The sequence below is a fragment of the Culex quinquefasciatus genome, chromosome 1, assembly GCF_015732765.1.
Source record: "Culex quinquefasciatus strain JHB chromosome 1, VPISU_Cqui_1.0_pri_paternal, whole genome shotgun sequence".
Lineage (NCBI taxonomy): Eukaryota > Metazoa > Arthropoda > Insecta > Diptera > Culicidae > Culex > Culex quinquefasciatus.
Genome location: NC_051861.1, coordinates 38781121 through 38797245, shown reverse-complemented (window position 1 = coordinate 38797245; position 16125 = coordinate 38781121). Strand labels below are relative to the sequence as shown.

At 37.6% G+C, this 16125-nt stretch overlaps 1 protein-coding gene and 1 long non-coding RNA gene across 8 annotated transcripts in view; one reads left to right on the top strand and one right to left on the bottom strand.

Moving 5' to 3' along the window:
* The window catches only part of LOC6037355 (tensin-1), a 447484-nt gene that overhangs the window by 415967 nt on the left and 15392 nt on the right, over positions 1–16125 (bottom strand). The window lies entirely within an intron of this gene.
* Positions 5172–5821, top strand: LOC119765651. 2 transcript variants are annotated; one of them, XR_005276880.1, is made up of 3 exons: positions 5172–5355; positions 5420–5487; positions 5552–5821. It is a non-coding gene; the product is annotated as an uncharacterized LOC119765651 (long non-coding RNA). The 2 variants fall into 2 exon arrangements; XR_005276878.1 differs by having other exon boundaries at positions 5172–5487.

The following is a 16125-nucleotide window of genomic DNA, read 5'->3' as shown; positions in this document are numbered from 1 at the left end:
TCTCATTTTAGGGTTCGTTGAATGAGGGTAATTAGGGTGGCGATAGATGATAATTTGGAGATTTCATTAGCACCCATCACAGGGCTCGCACACACTCGGTATTTGTGGGACTTCAAAGCAATTTGGAAGAAGCCTTGGTGAAGGCCGCGTTGAAGGGAGCTGTAAACTTGTTGACTTGGTTGACTTCGATTTTAGGCTGGTATTTTCAAATAGTTAGCGTAATTTTTTAATTCAAATTCAAGATTAAGAAAATTACATTGAAAGAAAACATTTGTTTGAACTTAGCCAAAATATGAGTCACTTTTATTAAGCTTGCATTTAATAAAAAGACAGTAAAATACAGTCAATAAATTCAAACCTTAGAGATTTCGCAGAACTGGAACATAGATTTACCTGAAAATGGGAAGAAAAAATCTATGTTAAAACTAGTATATCAAATTATCACCTTCGCGATAATCGCACCCAACATCATATTTTCCAGTAATTTCTGCACCCATAAATCGCACCAAATCCGATGCCACGATCCCGAACCCACCCCCAACTTGGCCAACTTTTCACAGCTTGGCGGCGGCGCCCATCAAAAACTCAAGAACATAAATCCCCGCAACTGAGTGTCCAGCAATTGACTTCAAGCCCCGAAGGCATCGTCGGCCACCGCTCGAACCGGTCGTCGTCGGCACGAGAACAAACGTCTTTTTATGGTTCCCGGATTCCTTTGGAAAACCGCAACCGATCGCTGTCCACCGCGGAGAGCTCGTCTAAATACTTGACTTTTCTTTAATCGCAGTCTCTCACTAGGTGAACGCGTAACGAGATTAGTTTTTACACCCATTTAAGCGGCAATCAAGCGTTTGTGCATGTCGGAATGGGCCTAGTCAAGATTAACCCTTTGCTGTAAATTTTATAAATTTTAAGAATTTTATAAATTTTATAAATTTTATAAATTTTATAAATTTTATAAATTTTATAAATTTTATAAATTTTATAAATTTTATAAATTTTATAAATTTTATAAATTATATAAATTTTATAAATTTTATAAATTTTATAAATTTTATAAATTTTATAAATTTTATAAATTTTATAAATTTTATAAATTTTATAAATTTTATAAATTTTATAAATTTAAAAAAAAAATTATAAATTTTATAAATTTTATAAATTTTACAAAATTTAACAATTTTATAAAAAATTTAAAATGTTATTGATAAGATTGAATCAATGAATGAGACTAAAGAAAGCAAAATTTGCTTTTAAATAATGCTTTTTATCATTTCACTCAAATTTAAGGTTTAACTTAGTTTTAAATAGATTATGTTGAAATAAACCCAAACTTTCGATTGCTTTAAATCTAGGCAGTTGATTATCAATTGTAACCGTAATGATAAACAGTTGCTAAATAAAGGAAAGTTTTTAGAAAAAAAAAAACAATTTTGAAATTTCGTAAGCTCTAGCTCGCAAATTCTTTAAAAGAAACAAGGGCGTCCATAATATGACAAAACAACGCTTATCTGAAACTAAACAAAAAATTGATTACTATTATGCTTTTGTGGTAATTATATTTTAAAATGTTGAAAAATTAAAAAGTTTTAACTTTGAAAGTCCAAGGGTTACCCGTCACAGCTAATTTTCTCCACCAGCAAATCTCAAGCAAATCTGTCCAATTGAGTGACAATTTCGCGTTGCGATTCGTGGCGATCGCCATTCACGTATTCATATTTCACGTTGGTTTTTGCCGGTTACGCCAATCCAGCCTAATGGCACACCTCCTCGGCAAATTCATTCGTGAAGGACAAAAAAAGAAACAATTGTCTCTGTGCGGGAACGTATGACTTAAAAAACGTTAAGTAAATTTCACCGACTCAAACGGCACAAATTGGGCGCGCGATTCTTCCAATCATGTTTCTCGAGCTCAAATTACTACAATTTAGAAGGTTTCCTCCCACCTCCTCTTAGATTTGCATAATGGAACAAACCTATCCCTCCAAAACACTCGGAACCACCCCGGAGAGAAGAGTATAACATGAGAAACCTTTGAGCGAGGCAACCTTTAACGGTACAATTATGTAAATCAGGCGCATGATTTATTCCTAAATATCTGTGACCAAAACAGCGCGCGCGATAGAGCATGCGACCAAGTGTGGTGGAGATTTTGCGGTACATGAAAAAAACGTGTAATTTTATATCTCCCTCCCAAATCGATTTGACGCCGAATTGATTCGCCAGTTTTTTTTTGTTTCTGTCTTGTCTCAACGGAGCCGATTTTGTATTCAGTTAGGTCTATGAAACGGAAAGAATCGAATTGGAACAAACAGCTGGCATTTGGTAAAGTATTGCAAGGTCATTTGTTGTGTTTAGATGTCTTTAATTTCTGCAAGACATCTTCGTTTGTTTCAATTTGTCTTCAGCTGTCTGAAATTTTATTCAGTTATCTCAATTTGTCTTCATTGTCTCACCATGTCTTCAATTGTCTAAAATTTTCTTCAGTTGTCTCTAGTTGTGTCTTTTGTTGTCCCAAGTTGTCTTCAATTGGGTCCTAAAATGAAGCTTAGATTGCTGATATTATTGTTTACAGCGATAAAGCTTACTTTTCTGAGTACAATGACCCTTTGTACGACCACAAAGAGTTGAAAATGGATTTTTAAATCAATTTTGAAAAATTAACCGCGCGGTCCTTCTTGACAGAAAAGCTCCTACTTGACAGCTCGTTCCAAGGGGACCATAGTAGATCCATCGAAAAAATGTTGTCCTGTCAAAAAAAAATGTTGCGTTAAAATGAAAAAAAGTGATTAGAAATGGTTTTTAATCGTGTTTTCTACCGTTGTACATAAAAATTGACACAGGGCTTTAGTACCCAATTGTCTCAAGTTGATTTCAATTGTCTTTAGTTGTCTTAAGTTGTCTCAAGTCGTCTTCAATTATCTAAAGATGTTATCAACTGTCTCATTCTTAATAGTCTCAAGTCGTATTCAGTTGTCTCAACTTGTCTTCAGTTGTCTCCAGTTGTCTTCAGCTGTCTCAAGACGTCTTCAGTTGTCTCAAAACGTCTTCTATTGTCGCTCAAGTCCAAAAAAAGACATTTCCAACTTTCCGTTGCCATCCCACCATTCCCTGCCATCTGTTGATTCTCCCAGGCCGATGATTGATTTGATTGGACCAGGAAGCTCGCGGGGTGCTCGATAGAGATCCTAAATAGGGAGACTGGTCGAAGTGAATTTGACGTACACAAACAGACACGAGTTTGACGTATCCAAACGAGCATTTGCCTTTACGGCCAGCAAAACTTATCAGTGTTGCCAAGCTCAAAACATACGTTGCCAGATCGATGTAGCAAGCTTAGACCAGTCTCCCTATTTAGGGTCTCTAGTGCTCGATGCCCAGCCTGGTCGGATTTCCCGCCCCGTCACCGGACTAGTGAATGCCGCACTTGTTGTGATGGTTCGGCGAAAAACAAAACGCGATCACAATTTCGCGCCATCGATCAACAAGTTCAAGTTCCTGTCGGTGGGGGTCAGGTTCGTCAAAATCGGTTGATGTTTGGATTTTTCTTTTTGGGTGTTGCTTTCAATGGTTGGCACTGTGTTGTTTTGGTTGGATTTCAAGTGTTGGAATGGATTCGAGGCCGAAATTTGCAAGTCAAGAGTGAGCTTAAAAGGTAATATTTAATTCCGACGATGATGAAATCGAGCGCTGGTGTTTTGTCTAAGATGGAATGGTTCGGGATTTGGTTTCTAGCTTGGCGGAAACCACTTGAAAGCATTTCAGCTTGTCGAAAATATCAAATTTTGCTTATTTTGTGCAATTTTGACAGATGTAACAAAGCAATCACGATGAAAGCAACTTTACCCAATTTTGAGTAAGCTGCCAAGTGTCATTCTACACGCAAAAACGTAACGCTTTACCGTTATGAATCCGTTAACCTTTCAAGTTTCTCACCCAGTTAATTCAATCCGAATTCTGAAACGGAATCTAATTAGAATCGGATACAAATTCCGTTTCAAACGCAACAACCGGTTCCGTGTTCGAACCGGTTGTTGCGTTTGAAACGGAATTTGTGTACGATTCTAATTAGATTCCGTTTCAGAATTCGGATTGATTTGACTGGGCAACAACTCAACAAGTCCTGGCAAACAAATTCGAAACTGATTACAAGGTCCACATTTCACCAGTTGTACTCATCTTCCAACATCGCGCATCATGACAGCGGGCTTCATGTTTTGTGTGGTCTTTACTGAGAAGGGGCCTCACATTACCAGAGGGCACAGACCTACGCGTCTCAAGTTGGCAGCAACTTCGGCGGTGGAAAATGAAAGTCGTCGTACCGTATGATTTGTGGTCGCCACTGCTCGCAATTCGCAACAGAGGGAAAGGCTCCAACATGGAAACTTGCAGTAGGTAGGTTCTTTCGACGAAACGACTCTCGTCGTAACGCGGCGTGTTTTAAGCTTGCGTACAGGTCTGTTCCGCGTGATTAGCTTTTCGATTTGTGCCTCCGCGCGCGCGTAGTCGCAAGTCTTCCTCATGATTAATTTATAGGTTGGGCCACGCATTTTGTTGCTAAACTGCCAATTACGGGCATTACCACCGGGCGTAGCGTCTGACGACGCGGTGGGAATGCCCTAAGAGAGAAGTTACTAAATCGCAGTTGAGACATCTAGTATTGTCGTCTTAATCCCCAAACTTCAAACTCATCGGCTCCAGAAATGCCATAAACTTAAGCTAACCATATGGTTCATCGTCGTCGTCAGCGGCTTATCTCGAGACGGATTTGTTTATCCCCCCAAAACTCCACGAAAATTACTCCTCTCTAGCTTCTTGGAGCAATCGACGCACCTTGCTCTTGACGATGTTATGAGTAAAAATAAGCAACTGGAAGGAAAATGATCGTAAATTCTTCGATGGTTAAGCTACTTCTAAATGCCGATGGAGGTCTGCAATAGGTACCTAATCTAAATAGGTGATTGACTCTTCCGCGAACGATGCCTGGGCGGGTTTCCGAAAAAGTAGCTCGTCTTCATCCGTCAAGCGAGGCTAGTTTTTTGGGGAATTTGTGAACACGATTGATTTTTCGATAATTTAGACTGTTCCAGATTTCATGAATCATTTCTGAGTAGCTTCGGTTTTGACAAAAACTGAGTGATTTTGAATTTGCGTTTAAAACTACACGCAAAATCCAGATAACACAGATCTGTGTTAAAAAATTACATAGGTTGTGGAACAGTTCCGGCTTTCAAAAGTGGGTAATTTTTTTACACAGATCTGTGTAAAAAGTTACACAGAATTTCGATCAGCCTTCCTTTCAAATCTGGGTGAAAAAGATAAGATGGCGTTTTCCTGCAACATTGACGAAACTTGGTAAGATTTTTTCTCTTCTGGTTGTTTAAGTTGTAATATTTTAAAAAATGTTTTCCTATTTCAGACTTTTTTGACGAAATGACCAGTTGTTGCATCGTAATTGAACTGGAATTGGCCCCATTGCAGAGAAATGTAAGTTTTATTAGTTGGCAATGTGGCCATCAATTCTAACCTTTCTTTGTTTGCTGTATTTTAGGATTACTCGAAAATTTATAATGCTCCCGTTGATCGTCTTGCATGCACGCCGATTCCGCCTGAATTTACCACCTCGGAACATCTCCGGACTGGAAAACCTGGTGCTTCAAGGTCAGCGGCACTATCTCCCGTGGAAGCTGCTCTACGACAGGAGGACATTTATCAGGTCGATTTTGTGACGGTGAAGCACTTTTTTAAAATAGATTATAGCCTTATATTTAGTTAATGAAATGTATAAGAGAAACTTGAAATAATAAATCATGGCAACATGTTCCTTTTTCTTTCCATTTTAATATAAATTCCTAGTTTAAAAGAAGAAATGAATGCAATTTTGTACCCAGAATCGGTGTAAAATATTACCCAGATCTGTGTAAAATTTTACACAGATTGTCGATTAAAAAATTACACAGATTTGACAGACAACGGTTGTACACAGATCTGTGTACAAAGCTTCTACACAGATTCTGTGTATTCCAGGTTTTGGGCGATCTGTGTCAAATTTTACACAGATCTGTGTTATATGGATTTTGCGTGTACACGCAAAATCCAGATAACACAGATCTGTGTTAAAAAATTACACAGGTTGTGGAACAGTTCCGGCTTTCAAAAGTGGGTAATTTTTTAACACAGATCTGTGTAAAAAGTTACACAGATTTTCGATCAGCCTTCCTTTCAAATCTGGGTGAAAAAGATAAGATGCCGTTTTCCTGCAACATTGACGAAACTTGGTAAGATATTTTCTCTTCTGGTTGTTTAAATCGTAATATTGTTAAAATGGTTTCCTATTTCAGACTTTTTTGACGAAATGTCCAGTTGTTGCATCGTAATTGAAGTGGAATTGGCCCCATTGCATAGAATTGTAAGTTTTATTAGTTGGCAATGTGGCCATCAATTCTAACCTTACTTTGTTAGCTGTATTTTAGGATTACTCGAAAAGATATAATGCTCCCGTTGATCGTCTTGCATGCTTGCCGATACCGCCTGAATTTGCCACCTCGGAACATCTCCGGACTGGAAAAACTGGTGCTTCAAGGTCAGCGGCATTATCTCCCGTGGAAGCTGCTCTACGACAGGAGGACATTTACCAGATCGATTTTGTGACGATGAAGCACTTTTTTAAAACAGATTATAGCCATATATTTAGTTAATGACATGTATTAGAGAAACTTGAAATAATAAATCATGGCAAAATGTTCCTTTTTCATTCCATTTTAATATAAATTCCTAGTTTAAAAGAAGAAATGAATGCAATTTTGTACCCCGAATCTGTGTAAAATATTACCCAGATCTGTGTAAAATTATACACAGATTGTCGATTAAAAAATTACACAGATTTGACAGACAACGGTTGTACACAGATCTGTGTACAAGGCTTCTACACAGATTCTGTGTATTCCAGGTTTTGGGCGATCTGTGTCAAATTTTACACAGATCTGTGTTATTTGGATTTTGCGTGTATTAATTTCAGCTACATCCCCATTTAAATCACTCAGTTTTCTTCAAAACCGAAGCTACTCAGAAATTAGCAAATTGGGCATCTGCCAGATTTGAGTTAATTTTACTCAGATCTGATAAACTTAACTCATTTTCCGTTGAATTGACTCAAAGTGATAGATGACCCATTTATTCATTCCTGAGTAGCATTGGTTTTGAAGAAAACTGAGTGATTTTGAATGTGCGTGTAGACGTCAAACTGTCAAAAAGTATCGTTTTTACTACACGCAAAAAAAAACTTCCTCAATATTGAACTCAACCTGCTTTTGCTGCATGGGCAATGGCAAATTAAAACAAAATGATTAAGTTATATTTCAACTTCCATAACTCCTCTCTTGGCATAGCCAACTGAGACATAAACCAAGATTATCATAGAAATCACAAATTAATGTAAACTTTAAGGTTATGTCCTCCCCGGCAGCAACGTCAACCTTCCTCAATTAGTCAGCTCGCCGGGATTACCCGCTCCATTCCCTTCGAGAGAAAACAAAAAAAAGCAGAAGCATCGTAAACTTCGCCTAGACCTAGACTTGCGAGGGCCAGAAAAGTGCACTTTGTAATTAATTTTGTATCTTACGAGCGCTGCGTCGAGATAACGAAGCGCCGCGGCCACTACTGCTTCATGGGCCTCCGAAAAAAAATGCGTAAAAATAATCCATAACATATTTGTTTTAGATTTGAGCCTGCGTGTAGACTTATGACGCGGCAGCTTCCAGACATCATCTTTCGCAGTCTCGACGAAAGTCGACGAAATGGGTCTTTCTTCGAGGGCGAGTGCTTAAAAAGCCATAAAAATACGTGATATGTTAATTACGGAAGTTCTCCTCTCGAGAGAGAGAGAAAGGGTTTTGAGTTGCAAACCGAACCGCTGAGATTTGTTTGGACAGGCCACGCTCAAGAAGCGAGTCTGGGTACTTGGTTCGGGAAGGTAATTATTCTCGGGGCCCGGGTTTTACAACAGGTCCTCCCCAGCAGGCAGATGGTTAATGGTGACCTCGACCGCAGCAGTGATTGGAAGTGGGACTTGGAGGCCAAGCTGAGAACGCTAGACACTTGAATCGCGAGGCAACCAATTCTCTTCAGACAGGTTGAAAATGAGAAGCTGCTTTGAAGAATCTTAAAGCTTAGTTTGAAATTACTCATTTTTGCCGTAAATCTAATATTTAGATTTTGACTTAAATTTAACCAAATCTGATATTTTCATTTTTACTCAATTTTGAATAAATACGTGTTTGATGAAAATTGGGGGATTCTGGATGTGACTGATAGTCAAACCCATGCAGCAAAAGTAACTTTAACTCAAATGCTAGTATGTTTGCTTCATTGTGCATTTGACACGGAAAGAATTTGTTTTGACGTAACCGTTACATGCAATTACAAAACTGTATACACTGTCATTATTTCCAATTTCAAAACAGACTGCCTGTTTTGGGATATCTCAGAATTGTACATATCGTTGCAACTGGTAGCCATAAATTTGGACAGGTGACATGTGGTTTTGTGGTTATCTCGCGCACACTTCTCATTATGTAGATTATTTCGGCATTATCTCGGTCATCCTCCGCTCCAGACCAAGGTTGCCAGTCCAGGACAAACATCAAAGAAACCACCTTCCATAAATGGCAACCAACCCAGCTCTGGCAAACTGCAAGAATTCAAATCCCGGAGTCCCGTTGAAAAGGAAGAATTCACCATGGTCGTCAAGAGTCAAACGGTCGAGATTTGTGGCGCGACCAAGTAATAAGATTAGTCGACAAGAATAACTCACCTCACCGCGTGGAATTGATTGAAGAAGCCAGCAATGAATAAATTGAATAATTTATCCGGTTTTCTAAGCCGCTATCACGGACGGGGTTTAACCGTGTTGTTTGAGCTGTGATTAATGTCAGCTTGGGCCAAGAATGAAGATTTGGCGAAATCTGGCGATGACGAGCGGGGAATTGCGATTGGTAACACTCCCTATCTTACAATTACACGCTGAAAAGAAGTTCTCCTAAAAAACTACTGTTTTTCAAACTAGCTTATTTTTGAATTGATCAAATTTAATTTCAACTAAACCTACACTGAGGAAAAAGAATGTAAGATTTTCATAAGACTACATCTTATGTGCTGCCTGATTTGAGTATCAAGGGGTTGGAAACTCTTAGAGCTATAATTATTATGTTAACCAGTATATCAAAATATATGTTAGTATACTTATTATTTCCTTTACATATCGCCAGTTTACTAACCAATATACTGAGAGAATCTTAATATACTAACAGTGTATTGCTTTTCGGTTAGTATACTAACAAGTATACTGGAATATCGTTAGTATACTCAGTATTCTTAAGTAATATTAGAGTTTCCAGCCCCTTGTTGAGTATCCACTAGGCTCTCGCGATTTTCATAGACAATATTATGACCATCACTATAAATTTATAAGGTTATAACTAAACATTACTTATGTATTTGGTCCACTGTTGATAGACTATGGACTTCATAAGAAATTCTTATGAAATTCATCTGTAATTTTTCAATGGTTTTCGCGTATGATGCTAGTGTGAATTTTTTTGACATTTCAAGATGGCGAAAGGACGGATCGAGCAGACAATTTTAAACGCTTGCTACTCCAAATCGCCTCGTAGTTCGGTAACTACTTCACAAAGCTGCCGCCGCCGCTATGAGTTTTACCGCGACCTCCAAGACACAGGTTAGTTTTGTGGCGGCTGTTCCGTGGGTTTTGGTTCGAAGTTGAATATTTTGTTCTGGTATTTTAGGTAATATCAATGGCCGTTGGTTCCGCCGGCGGCCCTCCCCAGCATCCTCCAGAAGGATCCGGAGAATAGCATCGGTGAGGATAGTGCCGAGCAGCGATTGAAGGTTTAAGTTTAATTGACGCGGTCATGCCGAAGGTGGTGGCCATCCGGCAGAACATGCGGAATCACCAGCAAAAGACGATTAAACCGGAGGCTGCGGAAACCTACGGGACGACGAGTAGTGGAAGGAAATTAAGTTTTGGTTATATTACGATAATTTAAAAATATATACGTTTAAAATTAAAATAAATTTTTGTTTTCATTCAATTAATAAAAATAAGAAAAAATGGGTATAAAAAACAATGTTTATTAATATAATCTCCATGAGCATTGCCATATATTCTGTACACAATTCCATCTATGAATGTCATAAGATAACTCAATGGAAATCTTAATTGACGGCTTTGTCAAATTTCCCCTCCCAGCCATAAGAAAATCTTATGGCATCCGAATAAAATCCTGATGTCGAAAGGTCATAAGACGTTCTTATGAATTTTGCCAGTACCTTTTTCTGAGTGTACTCAAGAATGAGTTACGTTATGTTATAATTATAACTCAATACTGTCAAAATTTAGCTAAAGTTTGAAAGAATTTATGTTCGCTTCGGAACTAACCAAATTGAGAGTTATTTTAACTCATATTGAATCAAATCAAAACACAAAAATTAGTTAGGAATCTTTTAATTTCAACTCAGTTTTAAGTGAATTTCAATCAAGTTGAAATTAATTCTATTTCTACTATTAGCTAAATCAAGGATGACATTTTCTCAATTTTTGAGAGAGCTAAACAAAACAGAATAAAATAAAGCATTACAATTTCAATCCTGACTATTCGTGTAAGACTGAGATCCTATCGAATACTATATGACCATACATCGTTAAGCGAAATCATGTTTTGATCGATTGATTTCTATCTTTGTCAAACCTTGAAAACTCATTGTTTCGATTTATACACACTAATGATAAGGTATGCATATCATGGATAAAATGACTGCCTACATTCTTTTTTCAGTGGGCTCGTTAAGCTTCACAATTTGTTACTGGTTTCGTTCAAAAGGTCGCAATATTACTGAATGCACAAATTGTTTTAAGTAAAAAAATGAATATCTGAGCTGGCACATATTTGTACAAGCTTGCACAAATCATTTGGGTAAAGTATTCTTGAAGAACATGAAGTTTACTAAGTAGGGAGACTGGTTTCATTCAAAAAGGTCGCAATATTACTGATTGCACAAATTGTTTTAAGTAAAAAAATGAATATCTGAGCTGGCACATATTTGTGCAAGCTTGCACAAATAATTTGGGTAAAGTATTCTTGAAAAACATGAAGTTTACTAAGTAGGGAGACTGGTTTCATTCAAAAGGACGCAATATTACTGAATGCACAAATTGTTTTAAGTAAAAAAATTAATATCTGAGCTGGCACATATTTGTACAAGCTTGCACAAATAATCTGGGTAAAGTATTCTTGAAGAACATGAAGTTTACTAAGTAGGGAGACTGGTTTCATTCAAAAGGACGCAATATTACTGATTGCACAAATTGTTTTAAGTAAAAAAAATAATATCTGAGCTGGCACATATTTGTGCAAGCTTGCACAAATCATTTGGGTAAAGTATTCTTGAAGAACATGAAGTTTACTAAGTAGGGAGACTGGTTTCATTCAAAAGGTCGCAATATTACTGAATGCACAAATTGTTTTAAGTAAAAAATTAATATCTGAGCTGGCACATATTTGTACAAGCTTGCACAAATAATTTGGGTAAAGTATTCTTGAAAAACATGAAGTTTACTAAGTAGGGAGACTGGTCTAAAAATTAAGCGAACCTTTGAATCACAAGCATAAAAAAGTCGTTTCAAAAGCAAAAACAAATGTTTTGACATCAACATAAACAGTTACAGCTCTTTTAGTGACCCTTTCAAAATATTAATTCAAAAAACTAACGATGCCCAGATAGCCCTGCTAGTTTGCCCACCAACTAGTTGCCATAAAACCCATTTCGCGTAACATTTAGCGACAAACAAGTCCGTAAAACGCACATTTATGGTTAATCATAACCAAGAGCCCCCAACAAAAGGAGGCAAAACACACTAAAATAAATTACTGCTGATGGAAACAAAAGTCTGACAACCGTCTTTCCCGCTGCAATCTGGCCAAATTTCCACACAAAGCAAATTTTTTGTCGCCGCTGCTCACACTTTGCAGCATTTGCAATTACAAACAAAAAGTTGTTAACAAAAAGCCCAAAATGTTGCCCACTTTGTTGTTCGGAACCTGAAAAGTGACCCACTTGCAAACGTCATGCAAACCCCACCCCCTCATTCATCAGCAGCATTAAAAAAACATAACCGGAAAGCGTAAACCAAAGCTTTCACGTAAATTGTGTATCCTTTTTCATACGCCGGCATTTCCGGCGCTGTAAGTTGGCATGAAATTTGGAGCAGCTCAAACGGAAGGAGGAGGATGAGCAGCAGAAAAAAAAATATGGACTTCTCCGTGTGCACGTGCCATAATGTGGGCCACAAGCAGCATTATTTGGCTGAAATAGTGTATGGAATGAACGTACAAATGATAAACCACTTTATTTGGAGCATCCTTGTACGCTTTGAATGAAGTGAGCCATTATTTAGAATGGGGTTTATTTCGGAAGGAACAGGCAAGGAGACTTGATTGTTTGAAACCCCCACTGAAAAAAACATGGTCGAATGGGAAATATGCAGTTTTTTCCCGTTAGCGTGTAAGCCTTTTTTTATAGCGAAGAACTGTCACTTTAAACAAAAAGTCTTGCACACTTAAGACTCATTTCTGGATGAATACATCTTAGTTTTTGTCATACCCGAACCTAAAATGAAAAAAAGTTTTGAAAAATAAAACCTTGACATTGTGTTGAACTTTGAAATTTTGGTCATTTATTAAATTTTCTTCCAAACAAAACGTAGCATTCTGTCCAGCCCAAGGGTGCGTTCTTTTATTTCATTTTTTTTTGCAGGGGTGAACAAAAAGGAAAATAAGTCATGAAATCATGAAAAGTGATATTCAAGATGTCATGAACGAAAATTCATGAATATTTGTAAAAATATTTTAGCCTTGTATGAAATTCATTAATTCATGAATTTTTGTTCACGGAAATTTTAGTTTAAATTTTGTTTCTTTTTTTGCTAAAATGGCGTCTACGCAGTGAAAAGTTGTAACTGGATAAATTTACTCAAATAATTATTAATTTGCTTTAGCGTACTGATTCTAACAAACAGCTGTCACTTTGAAAAAGTTACCAGGTTTTTGCGAAACCTTATGTGAGCTCAATATCAAGCCAAATGTTATGTCTAGTAGCAAATATGAAATCATGTATTTTTTAACCAATTAGGTTTTACACCGTGACGTCATTTGACAGCTCGTGTGCACTGTTTACATGGTCCATGTAAACAGTGCACTCCTTTCTAACCTCCAAATCGAGTCGGCGTAAAACCTTATAACAATCTGTAGACACTAACACAGAGACAAAAAGACAAAGACTGTTTAAAAAATGTTTAAAAAAAAGTTACGTGAATACATTTCTGTTCAAATATCACTGCTGTTTGCCTATGTCAAAAGTTAAAAACATCACGCTCAAATTATAATTCAAATACAACCTTCTAATTCAAGCTAAATTAATCCCCTCCCTCCTGACAACCACTCTAGAACACCGTCTCTCCCCAAGAAACGCCTTCTCGGCCGACCTGTTTTTGGCACTCTCCGACTAAACCTCGTCCAAAACTAATCACAATAATCCTCACGCATGAACGCACGTCACTTCTGCTGCTTGCCGCTTTTGGTTTCACGCAATCGACTCCTCAACCTTTTTTTTCTTCTTTCGATCAAAAGCAGCCACAGGCACCTGCAAAATTCCCATGATCCGTGGCAATTTATTACCATCACCTTTTCGGATGGGCTGCGGCAAGGGTCAAAACCTCATCCGTTTTGGTTTCGGCCGTAGCTCATAATCAGATTATCTTCACCAGAACCGAACACACACTTGAGCTGAGTTACACTGGTTGGTGAACATTTGAAGATTTTCGATTTAGTGCTAGTCAGCACTTAATGCTGGTTTAGTGCCGATATCGTGCTGACAGTTAGTGCTAACAAAATTTGTTGGTCGATCTAATGCAAAATTTTACATTTTCGCTGCCCAGTGTCACTCCAGGCTTTTAACAAGTTTTGGCTGAGCTCCGATTTGTTCTCACCTCGCCGAGCAGTTCTCAATCTTCCGATGACGGACAAATTTTTCGACAGACGACGACGACGACCGACGCTCATTTTGGAGATTGAAGATTTGCTTGCCGACCCATTATCACCTCTAGACGGGATGGGCCTTTCAGAAGGTGTGATTTGGGGGCACCGTTGAGAGGTTCTTGTTAGGGGTCGTCGTAAATGTTTGTAGGTTGTATAGACAGAGACAACGGACGACACCGTACGACACCGAAACACACTCTGCTATCGGGCATGTTTGATCAGTAATCAGTGCTAGAAGCAGCCTGAAAGGGGGGCTCCCGAAGATTTTTTTAGATGTTTAGATTGGATTAGAAGGTGATTAAGTACCAATTTGCTTAGAAACTACAACAAAATGAAAAATAAAAATAAAATCTTCATGCAAGATTAAACAACACAAATTTGACGACTCTCACTTTAGCGTGTGCATTTGACACATCGAAAGAATCAATGGCGATGACATGACAGAAAAACAAACAAACGAACTCACAACAGAAGAGAACCTCAAATTAGCATCTCTCTGGAGCTGAGAATTGAGGGCTGACTAGAGGAGGAATTTGAGGAATTTTGGGAAGTCATGCTGGAATGAGCGATCGAGTGGAAAGTTTGCTCCCGGAACATTTGTTTCCATTCGGTTTGGCCATGCTCGATGAAACAAAGCTTTCCTGATGATTGCGAGACGAAAAAGGAAAACCTTCATCAACCAGCCGAAAATTATTGAAAATTTTATTTTTACAAATGAGATAAGATGGAATAAAAAAAACTCTACTCAAATCTCAACTGTTTTAAGTGAACGTGTAGTGTTGACATAACCCAGTCAAATCAATCCAAATTCTGAAACGGAATCTAATTGGGTCCTAAAATGAAGCTTAGATTGCTGATATTTTTGTTTACAGCGATAAAGCTTATTTTTCTGAGTACAATGACCCTTTGTACGACCACAAAGAGTTTAAAATGGATTTTTAAATCAATTTTGAAAAATTAACCTCGCGGTCCTTCTTGACAGAAAAGCTCCTACTTGACAGTTCGTTCCAAGGGGACCATAGTTGATCCATCGAAAAAATGTTGTCTTGTCAATTTTTTTTTTGAGTTAAAATGAAAAAAAAAGATCAGAAATGGTTTTTAATCGTTTTTTTACCGTTGTACATAAAAATTGACACAGGGCTTTAGTACCCAATTAGAATCGTACACAAATTCCGTTTCAAACGCAACAACCGGATCGAACACGGAATTTCAGTGTTTTTGAATGCCTCTGGCTCAAGGCGATTACAAGCACACCCTAAAAGCAAAACATTAAAATTTTGATTATAGGACCTTTAACAAAACTCTGGAATTATTTCTCATTTTTAATGTTTCTAAATGCTTTCAATTTAAATACAATTTAAATCAAATTGATAATCTTGTTAACATCCAATTTGCGTGTATTGTTGACATTATGCACCCTAAGAAAAAAATACTAAAAAACTAGATAAAGCCGGCCACTTCGAAAAAAATATGTTGATTATCTCATATCAGCGTGTAGAGAAGACCACTTTACACGCTGACGGTGAATGTTATTTGAAAATCTAAAAAGTTCAACCAAAATCCCGAAACCTCTGATTTCAACCATTTTTTTGCTCTGTTGTCATCATCAACAACAACAAATACTAAACTCCAGCAAAACGTCAACTCCATCATCACGCGCCCTTTCAAACGCGCGCGCGCTGTCATCGCTCGCAAATGACAACGCTAAAAAACTAGGATTTCCAAATTTAATTTTTCCTCAATATTTTTTTCTTGTTCTTTCTCTTCTTCTCCAGACGACGGCAGTGTTGCACTCGTTCAGTTCAGCAGCAGGAAATTTATTTATAAAAATGCGCATCAATTATCCCCGCGCACGTCTTTTTGTTTGTTTGCTGTCTCGCTGTTATAAATAAAAGTCGCATATAAAACAATCTATAACAGACATTGTTGTTGTTGTGTGTGTCTGTGACACAAGTGTTGATGGAGCAGTACAAGGGCGGGCTGGAAATAATATGTCAACAGCGCAGTATGAAGT